Below are 11355 nucleotides of genomic sequence, written 5' to 3'. Positions count from 1 at the left end.
GCTATAACAGGCCCATGTGAAACATTTGGGGCAGAGGTTCTGAATTGGCATCCAGGGAGTGTGTGCGCACAGACCTTTCGGCCTGGCTGAGACAAAAATACAGACTACAATGTGCAACAGTTTAGTGGCCTTAGTTAGTTTCTGCCCTAAGACTGGGAAGTTGGGGTTCAATACCCCGAGTGATTCTAAAGGCTTTACAAATGGTTCAAGGTTCAAGATTGTACTTTATTGTTACATCTTGTGTACAGGTACATAAGAGTAAAACTTATTTTGGTTTGGCTTCCTTTAAATGGTTCCCAACGCCTCCCTGCTTGGCACCAAAGATGATTCATTTATGAAGATCCGCCATCCCAATCTTCCATCGCAATCTGAAGACTCACTGTAGCTCCCCTCCAGTTGACATATACGAGGTGTTCTTTTCTTTTACAGACATGTATTAATACATGCAGTGAGAAAAAAGAACACCTTGTGATCGTATATATGTCAACTGGAGGGGAGCTACAGTGAGAACTCATTGGCCGCATCAAAATATGGGGGAAACAATCTTGAAGTCTTCTTCTTTTATCGTAAACTTAAAGAGCTCTTCTTTAACTCTTTAACTTAAATATCTTCTTTAAACAGCAACCCACAACACTCGACATCTTCAGCTTGTTGCATGTTCTAGTGCTCAGTGCAGAATGAATGACTCTGCCTCTGTTCTGGTAATTAACCACGATCTAAACCACCCTTGGTGATTACTTGATTGACTGATCTGATTCAGCTGCCAGGTCAGTGTGACCCTAGACATCAAAGCAACTCAAATACACAGCAAACAAAACATGAATTGACTAAACAAAACATTATGAACTTCTTAACTTATACACTTATTTATAATAAAATGCACTTTCAATCATGATGGCAGCTACACTCACTTCTTCAGACTCCACCTCAGCCCGTAGCACTTACCCTAGCCTCGAAGACCTTGCAGTGGCAGCGGTGGCCTAGTGGTTAGAGGGGCGGCCTTGATACCGGAAGGTCCCTAGTTCGATTCCCCAATTCATCACATCGATCATGAATCACCGCTGAATAGCCCTTGAGCAAGGCTTCCATGCAGGGTCCGGCTGGAAACAAGTTTCGTACTTAGTCCGACACCCTGGGTAAACAACAAACTTTGCTTTGCTTTGCTTTGCTTTGCAGGCTTATGCAAAGGCTAAAATGTCATTTAGATAGCATGTTATGTAGACAGATGCCAGGTCATTGTCAACCTGGGAACCCATCGGCAAAAAGACACCGGATGTCGGCCCATTCACTCTCCTTCAGCCCTCCTCTTCTCTTCCTGTTTTCATTCCAAATAACAACAACCCTACGCATTGTGATGGTAGTTGCCGACAGATTGGGCTGCGGAGCTCTGAATCGGTCTTGAGAGATTATATTGTTGACCTGACATCCTATAGTGTGTATAGTTTCCATGTACAGATTATAGATTTTCTTTTTGGATATTCTGCTGTTAGACTGATGATAGGTTCTTGGTTTACTATTTCTATGCATTTGATGTATTATCCTTTGTTGTCCTTGCTTGCTGTAAATCGCTCTGGATTAGGAGAGATTTTCGTCTTGGTTGGCACTCAGCATCAAGGATTGGATTGGGGAGAAGTGCCCGTGACATAATACTAGCTATAGGGTCCTGACCCTTTGGCCTCATAGCACGGCAGCTGCTGATTCCCAAGGCTTCTTACTGTTTCTTACAACAGACAACACTGTCAAATCCTCAGCGTTCATTCATCCATTCATAATTCAGAGTGTACCAATGGAAACGGGTCTATTTGTTCCATTTGTACACTCCAGTTTAGTTGTTCAGAGTTAATACTGTAGAGTCATTATCTTACACTCCAACAACGGCGTAAAGGCACTTGCTCCAAAACACCCACATGGGTCCAAATTATCTTTCCTGTATACTGTCAAATAAACATGTGTAGAGAGCAAACTTCTTTTTTTTCCTTTTCTGTGGCGTTGAGTCAGACCCTGGTTGAAGCAGCTGGGTCTGACTCAACCAAGCTGGTTCCCTCCAGCAGAATATAAGGTAGTAGTTCACAACGACATGACGAAATGATTGTCGCTCTTTTTATAAGAGGATCACGGGGGGGGGGGTGAGTCACAAGTCTCTTGTTCCCTGAAATACAAGCCTCCACTGACACACTTACGCCTTTGTGTGAGTGTGCTTCCGTGCGTGCGTACGTTATTTTACGTTGAAAATGCCCCCCCCAAAAAAAAAAAGAAATCCTAGCTAGAAGTGTTTTTAGGAATGGATGGAAGTGGTGTTTTTTGGGGATGACGTCCATTCCTTCTATCAGCATCGGGGGATCATTCCTAAGATCCCTCCTAAGAGCGTTAGAGTGCCTTCTTGTGGAATTTTCAAAAAAATAACAATTTTGGAATGGACGTAGAGCTACGTCCTTGGCGCTCAATGTGTAAAAAAAAACCTACAGTCTACTGAAATTGGAAATGCTTTTTTGGAGTTGAATGTTACACCAAATTCCGTGACTTGTGAAATTCTGTCCCTGGTTGAGCGATGAACTAAGTCACTGAGTCAGGCTAGAAAGGCCACTAAAATCAGCAGGGTTCATCCTGCAATCTGCCTATTAGGATTATGAGATATATTTTGAGCATAGTTTTCATTTTGGCCTGAAGATGGCGCTAGAGGAAGGTCATGGTGTCACTCGAATGATTTTGTTGGCAACATGCCTGTTCGATTTTGAGATATGTATTTTTTGTGCAAAGTGCACATTTTGGCCTTAGGGTGGCGCTATGGAAAAAGGGTCATATAGGGTCACCAAAATCAATAGGGTGCATCCTCTAGGGAGCAAGAAGGTGCACATTAAAGTTCAATGGAAATGCAGCCGTTTTGGAGATATTAAGATTGGACGGTCAGACTGACCAGCAGAACGACCAACAACAATAATAAGTAGTCCATAACCGGGGGTGTGAGCACAAAGTATTTGCAGACTTTGAGTTATGTATGGGCAAGGCGTGTGTTCCTATGACTCGATCTCTGCCTAGCTGTGACAGTTACAACACACACACACACACACACACACGCACACAATTTAACAATGTATTTATGTCCACACACAGGGAAAGCATACACGGACACAAGTGTTTTAGGTGCAGTAAAGGTTACATTCACAAACTCATGGATATGTCCTCATGATACAACACGCATGTCACTCCATGGGCACACGGTGGCTCCACCATATATGGCAGCAGAGACAGCACAATACTTTGCCAGCCTTTCTGCCTCGTCTTCGGGCGTCCCAAGTTAGGACTTCCCAAGTTAGGACATACCCTCCAGTCCGTGGGTATGTCCTAGTAGGCTGGATCACCAGAGGAAACAAAGTTTTTAGTCTTGCACTGCTGCTTGGTGTTAAAGCGCTCTCTGTTGTTGTTCTGGCCTGGAAGTCCACCTATTGCTATTCCGACAGACGGACATGCCACCGGGTCTATTGCCTCTCCTCCCGGTAGCTGTTAACGGGAGGGGCCGTCAGGTAACGTGGGCTGTTGGTAGATTCCACCGGTGAGTAGTGCCTTCTTGTATGCAAGCTACATAGTCCACAGAAGTTGCAAATGCATCCACTCCATATACTACATTGACGATGGTAGTTACAACGGCGCAGTTTAACGTCATGCCCAGGACACACCACACACACACACACAGCTCCACGAGTTGTCATTCACAGAGAGAAGTTTTTCTCTGCAGCTGTGAGGCAGCTCGTCGCGGACCCGACGCTCTGCTCCATTGTATCAATGAGTAAACAACACGCTAAGTCTACCCGGGGACTGCCCACTGGTTGGGACCGTGACAGCGTACCTCTGGGGCTGTAACCATGACGACGACAGATCCCATAGGCCGAACTGGCTATCTCCGGTGATAACGCTAATACTGTAAACGTACATTACATACAACAATACATTTTGTGGGAAAGTGAAAAACGGGGTCGTCCTTTTTTGTGCATATGCTAATGGTCAATGCCCATGTGCAAGTTAAGATCACATGCTCAACCCACTGAGGAGAGAAGCATGTGGGACAGACGGTTTTTCCGTGTGTGTGACTGACTGACGGACAGAGGTTTCCTTAATATACTATAGGATAGGATAATACATTTATAACATCTTCAGACTTTTTTCAAAAGTCATATAGGCGGGCGCTCGCCACTAACGTGGCTTAAAGCGCAATATTCTGGCCACAACATCTCTCGCTCTCTCTGTGTCTCAAGGAGCTTTGGCCAGGATGCTAAAAGTAGAGAAAGATCCATCTCTACCTTCATTCCATCAGAATCAAGGCCATCTGTTTAAACAATATGCAATTACCAGCATTTAAACAGCTAAAGTCGTTAAAGTGATTAGCCAGTGTTTACCATAAGCAACATTTTGTACACAAGATAACGGCACTCATTTGCATATGCTAATGCCTGGTAATTAGCTATGCTCCGCCGGGTAATTCCTATTCAGTACCAACCTACAGGCAGTTTTTTTTTTTGCCAGATTAAAAACAGCAAAAAATAATGAATTAATTCAATCAATCATGTAAAGGCTAATATATGCGACGCAAATGGCATGGGGGCAATTTTAATGTCAGTAATCCAGAGATGAGGACCCATGGATACTCCAAGGCAGAGAGTACGCCTCAGGTACGACTACGATGAATTAAATGATCATAAACACTTTGTTTTGACGCGTTGAGGGATGGAGGTTGAAGTGACGCATGTGTGGCAAAGACATTGTAGAAAATCAACATCGCTGTAATCACTTTCACACACACACACACACACACACACACACACACACACACACACACACACACACGCACACACACACACACACACACACACACAGCGACTGGAGAACAGCAAAATAGATTTGTCATTTTCCGAATACAAGTTCTCCTTTCTGACACATCAGTGCGTCCACGGCAATGCCTCCCCCGCTACCTCAAATAACTCATCATTCATCCCACAACCCTCCACCAGAAGCCGCCGCTATACCAACACAACCTTCTCCTTCACCTTGCCCCCACGACCAAGCTCCACACCATGGGGGCGACCGGGCCTTCTGCTCTACTGCCCCACGTCTGTGGGATGCCCTCCCCGAACACCTGAGAGCACCACAGTCCACTGATGCTTTTAAAAACCTTTTTTTACAGAGCATTTTCTTAGACCTTCGCGGGCCTTTTTTTCCCTGGTCAAAAGATAATGGGTCCTATTTTACACCCGTCTCTAGGACAATTATCGTTGTTATTTTACAACCGGCATGATATTCGGGGACATAAATACCAAATGTTCTTGCCCACATGTTGGTCTTAAGATGAGTTGTGGTCTGCACAATGCTACAGCTGCACTTCTCCAGCGCAGTATTTCCCTGCTATTTAAAGCTACTGTATATTATGTGGGTTAGCATTAATGTAGGGGGAGCGCAAGGGTGTGGCGATCCCACACTTTTTAAAAAGAGGGTGACATTATTTTCAATAATTAATTGGATTTAATCACTTAAATCCAATGCAAAAATTGCCAATCTACAAGCTCACAATGCGTCGTGATGCAACACGTGAGTCTGATTGTCGTGAACCTTTGCACACACTCTCCAAGTTAACAAGGAAAAACCACACACACACAGGACTCGAGTGTGGTCTCGTGTCCGCATTTTAAGAGATTTCTTCTCGGTCTTGCGCATAATTTTACTCGGTCTCGGACCAAGGGACTAGGGACTTTCCCCCCACGGAGACCACTCAAGTGCAATGCAATGCAATGCAATAATTTGACCGGGTCCCTCCGATTAGGAGCACATTCACGTTCCCATTTTAAGTAGCTGTCTGTGCCGCTTGTAGACCACTGTCTTATTAAGTACTGGAGGTAAAATTGTGTTCATATGTAACCGCTACCGCTCTTTCTACCGTGGCAAGTTCACATACAGTATATTAGTCAATTATAACTGACCACATGAACAAGCTGCCACTGACCTCATCACGCCGTGTCCTCCCATGTAATTCCCATATTGAGACATTCTGTGATTTGGTGGAAAGGGACATTGACAAGCTGTTTGTTTTCAAAGACAGAGGAGCGAGACACGCTAAAAGCTCTGAGTAAAATGAAGGACCGGGTAATTTTTGTGACACTGTAGTATGATAAAGTAGGGCAATAATTTAGGGAGGGGGGGCATAAAAAGTTAAATGGAGATTTCCGCCCGACAGATATAATGATATTGTTGCTGTCGGGATTAGCCACTGGAATCATGATCCTTGGTGGTCTAGAACCTGAGTTACTGATAGTTTGCAGGTGGTGGCCATTTTGGAAAATGGCTGCCATGGTTACCACGGGACGAATCCCAGAACGGTTCTTGCATGCTCTAACAGTGTACCAAATTTCATGCTTTTGAGTGCACGATTCCATTAAAATATTGTGCTTAGCCGCAGGACTTTTCATATTACATGCCGATTTAAGCTCTGACATTTAAGTGAAGTAAAGCCCCGTATTACGGGATTGCTACTGTGGCTTTAACACATTTTGAGGTTTTTCTCCTCTACTGAAAAAAAAGCATTCAGCCAAATGACCACCCGCGGTCACATAGGATAAAACGCTGTAAATCATGAACACGACATTCAATCATACCCAAATTGGAATTGCACATTGAGGGGCCTCTACAGAGAGCACCTGCAAAAGTGCTTTCATTTCTGGCCATAGGGGGCTGTAAGAAACCTGATCATTTGCACCGTCTGTCATACAAATTCCATTTCCCCCCCGCAGCTTCCTCGTGTCGTGGCGGCGCTGCATCCCACGACTGACACAGCCCTGGGTATTATAGGCAACCTACAGTAGGTGGCCTGTGACTTTGACCAGTTTCACTTTCAAAACCTTTGCACAGTGGTGGAAAAAGTACTCAACTTCTTCACTTAAGTAAAAGTACCAATACTGCAATATAGAAATACTCTGTTACAAGCAAAAGTCCAGAATTCAAAATCTACTTGAGTAAAAGTACAAAAGTATTGGCATCAAAATGTACTTAAAGTACCAAAAGTAAAAGTACTAAAATGTTTGAAAATAGCAGATCTACAAGCTCACAACGCGTCGCATCGCGACACGTTGTGAGCTTGTAGATCTGCTATTTTCAAATAGCCTAGGTATAAAACAGGGCTAAAGTGGTTAATGTATGTTTCATAATATCATCATTTATATCTAAAAAGTAACTAGTAACTAGAGTTTTCAAATAATTGTAGTGGAGTAAAAGTACAATATTTGCCTCTGAGATGTAGTGGAGTAGAAGTTAAAGTATTGGAATTTAGAAATACTCAAGTAAAGTGCAAATACCTCAAAATTGTACTTAAGTACAGTACTTAAGTAAATGTACTTACAGTAGTTACTTTCCACCACTGCTGCATCATGCATGTCACACGAACAGAATGCGGCACACAACACCAATGGTTTTGATAATGTGGATTGTGGAACTTTGTTATATAAACAAAATGCATCACATTCTGTTTGTGTGACATGCATGATGCAAAGGTTTTGAAAGTGAAACTGGTCAAAGTCACTGACCACCTACTGTATAAGATCTACTCTCAGAGGAGCGCACTTTTCTATTTCAATCATTGTTGCCATGTCTGCTTATAATAAGACTCCCATCTGAAAATGTTCTGAGCCTGTGACGCCCATACAAGATTTGTGTTCAAATGTTTCAAAAATGTTCCAAATATTTCGGCTTGTAGATCGGCTATTTTCAAATAGCCGATGCATATTGGTTTATAAAGAGCTCACGTGGCCTGTAGTCACTTCTTGTGGGCTTGTTTTCATAGACCTGGTTGCTTGTTTCTCTCGCAAAATGTGGCAACACTGATTCCGACGTGTATTTATTTTGTGCTTGGCTACAGTGTGTCTCTGTTTGTGGGCGTATGGCGCGTGACGCAGGAGAACAGACCTGTATCGTGGGAGGAGGTTGCCTTGGAGAAGCACCTGGTGTTACCGTAGCAACAGATGAATTGGTAGAAAATGGTTATTTTTATGTAAATTTGTGAAACGGGTGAAACGGGTGCGGTGCCTGGCACTGCTCACCTAGACAACGGAGCCTTGTTGCTATGGAATTTTGAAAAAGGGTTCAAGAACAAAGCATCACATCTGCTGTAATTGTAAAACGTACGCTTTAAGTAATACAAGTTTGGCTAAATAGTTTTGAAGGACTTTTGACAAAACGATTTTTAGAAACGATTCATGCACCCCATGACTGACACATCAGCGCTGGGTTAGGCAACCAGGCCTGGCAGAGAACTGCACTTCGACTTTTCTAGTTTGAACTGATTTGATAAGCTTAAAAAGTACCATTGAAACGTGAAAAGCTTTCAGTGTGGACGTCAGCGGATTTAGTAGCCTTTGTGGTACATTCACTTAGCACACAGTTGTGAAGCCGGTTCGATTCCCCTCCCCACAGGTCCTCCTGGCCACGTGTCGAAGTGTCCTTGAACAAGACACTGAAGCCCTAACTGCTGCTGATGAGCAGGTTGGTGCCTTGCATGGCTGCCTCCACCGTCTGTGTGTGTGTGTGTGTGTGTGTGTGTGTGTGTGTGTGTGTGTGTGTGTGTGTGTGTGTGTGTGTGTGTGTGTGTGTGTGTGTGTGTGTGTGTGTGAAAGTGCTTTGGATAAAGGCTCTATATAAATGTACCATTTACACACAGCGTTTAGGTCAACCCAATAACCTGCATATTCCTCAAGTAGATGCCGCCGTTGGGAGCATTTCAGAAGCCAAAGAAAAGAAAGAAAGACACGTGTTTCTTACAAGGTGTTATGTGATTGCAGTGAGGTTCACTGTTACCAGATGTTGCGAGAGAAATAAGCAACCAGATGGTGTATGAAAACAAGCCCAAAAGAAGCGTCTACACTTTAGAAACAAGCCCAAAAAAACACAATCAGCAATTACCAATATTTACAAGCTACTTTACAGAAAAACAAGTCGCTTATAATGAGCGGACCTGGCAACACTGTTCAGCGTGCAACCTCTCTATCGTCGTCGCACATCAAAAGTAGCAGATCTACAAGCTCTCAACGCGATGTAGCTCTGCTTTCCGTAGATCTAGATTTCCGACACGATACACGCCAAGATGGAGGAGGCGTCTGGAAGTTTCCTGTACAGTCAGCTGTATACTGTACAATTCAAATCAATTCAAAGGGGCATTATCGCCATGAGAAAACATTGCGAAGCAAACATGCTGTATGAGACAAAACAATCACAAATCAAAAGTAAGAAAATGTAGGCTATGTACTATTCAAAGGAAATAGAGTTGTGTCACATTGCAGCTAGGAAAAAAGAAGTGGGAAAAAGAACTAGCTTATGAAACCATTAGAATTGTGCATTTGCTGTTAAAAGTATTTACATGGTATTTGGGAGCAGGGGGGTTTTAAAAATTAAAAAACCCACAAGAAAGCACTGACCAATATGATATTGCTTGTAAATCTACTGGAAAATGTATCTAGGTATGAGATGTATCTCTGCAGATTTGTGGAATAAAAAATGCAATTAAACTAAAAACTAAACTAAGCAAAATGAAGCAAGGATAACTCTGCATAAAAGAGTACAGTGCTTTTTTTCTGGATCAGGGCCCACTTGAAAAATGAAAGTGTCCGCGGCCCACCCATCTGACCACTTAACACGGCAGCCGAATGCTCAGATGGGTGGGCATAGCAGTAGGAACGACAGAAAACGGGCGACAGCATCGGGCGGTGCATGGGGGGGGGGTGTGCCATCATGGAGGCATGGCATGCCTCAGGGCTTGTTCACAGCCCATGGGCGGCCTTGGGACTGGCCAAGGACGTACCAGCTCAGAGCACTGGCACGGCATATGGCACGAGTGGAACGTGAGAGAGAGAGAGAGAGAGAGAGAGAGAGAGAGAGAGAGAGAGAGAGAGGGGTCAGGATGCTGCTCGTGGGTCAAGGGAGCAGTGAAAGTATGTCTGTGAGCGGGTGTGTAAGTGTGTGTGCGCGTGCGTGCGTGCGTGCGTGTGTGGGGGCACATACTGTACACTTACCATGCCAGCAGGCAGGCGGTGAGAGGAGGCGTGGGTGTGTGTGTGTGTGTGTGTGTGTGTGTGTGTGTGTGTGTGTGTGTGTGTGTGTGTGTGTGTGTGTGTGTGTGTGTGTGTGTGTGTGTGTGTGTTTGTATTACTATACTTGCGAGGACCAAGTATAGTAGAATTTGAAGAAATCTACATTGTGAGGACCGTTTTCCTGGTCCACCCAAGACAAATGGTTGTTTTATAGTTACAAAAAACATTTTCTAGAGATAAGTTTACAATCAGAAAAACATTCAGGTCAGGATTAGACATTTAAAGATTAGGTTTAGGGATTGGAATTAGAGTTAAACATGATTTATACTTAGTTGCGCGCCAGTGTCATGCACCGAAAAACAGCCGATCTATAAGCCCACACGCGACGCGTTGTGGGCTTGTAGATCTGCTGTTTTTCGGCTTTAGGCTTACGGTTAAAAATGTCATTTAAAAAAAAAAGGCATTTATAACATGGCTGTCTTAAAGTGTTGAGGTCCTCACAAGTATAGTAATACAAACGCGTGTGTGTGTGTGTGTGTGTGTGTGTGTGTGTGTGTGTGTGTGTGTGTGTGTGTGTGTGTGTGTGTGTGTGTGTGTGTGTGTGTGTGTGTGTGTGTGTGTGTGTGTACGCGCTAACACACATGCATCTCTGGCAGTGACATGAAAGCTGGAGGGATGAAGGAGGGGAGAGCACATGTCCCTGTGTGTTCACCAACATGTTAGTGTGTGTGTGTGTGTGTGTGTGTGTGTGTGTGTGTGTGTGTGTGTGTGTGTGTGTGTGTGTGTGCGTGTGCGTGTGCGTGTGCATAGTTACATGTGTGACAGTCTGGCTTGGGGCTTGGCATGACATGGCATGGAATGGCATGGAAGCACTGAGATGCTTCAGGGCAGAGAAGAGGCATTGAGGTTAGCCACCCCCCCATTCGCTTCGTGCTGTCACTTCAATGGAGGGAATCCTCCAACAAGGTGCAGAGAGGACAGGACAGGAGTGTGTGTGTGTGTGTGTGTGTGTGTGTGTGTGTGTGTGTGTGTGTGTGTGTGTGTGTGTGTGTGTGTGTGTGTGTGTGTGTGTGTGTGTGTGTGTGCGCCTGTATTACTCTGTCGCCACAAGTATAATAGATTTTGAGAAATAGACATTGTGAGGAACATTTTCCTGGTCCTTAGAAGAGAGAAAGAGAAACTGTTGTTTTATGGTTACGTTTAAAGTAGGCATTTAGAGTTTTTTTTGTTGTTTTTTTGTGATTCATATTCATTTGTGTGTGTGTCCACACAGTATGTCATACTATATTTTTTGTTT

The sequence above is a fragment of the Gymnoscopelus microlampas genome (genome assembly GCF_963454915.1).
Source record: "Gymnoscopelus microlampas genome assembly, chromosome: 23".
Taxonomy (NCBI): Eukaryota; Metazoa; Chordata; class Actinopteri; order Myctophiformes; family Myctophidae; genus Gymnoscopelus; species Gymnoscopelus microlampas.
The sequence above is the reverse complement of the archived record's forward strand: the minus strand, read 5'-3'. Positions refer to the sequence as shown.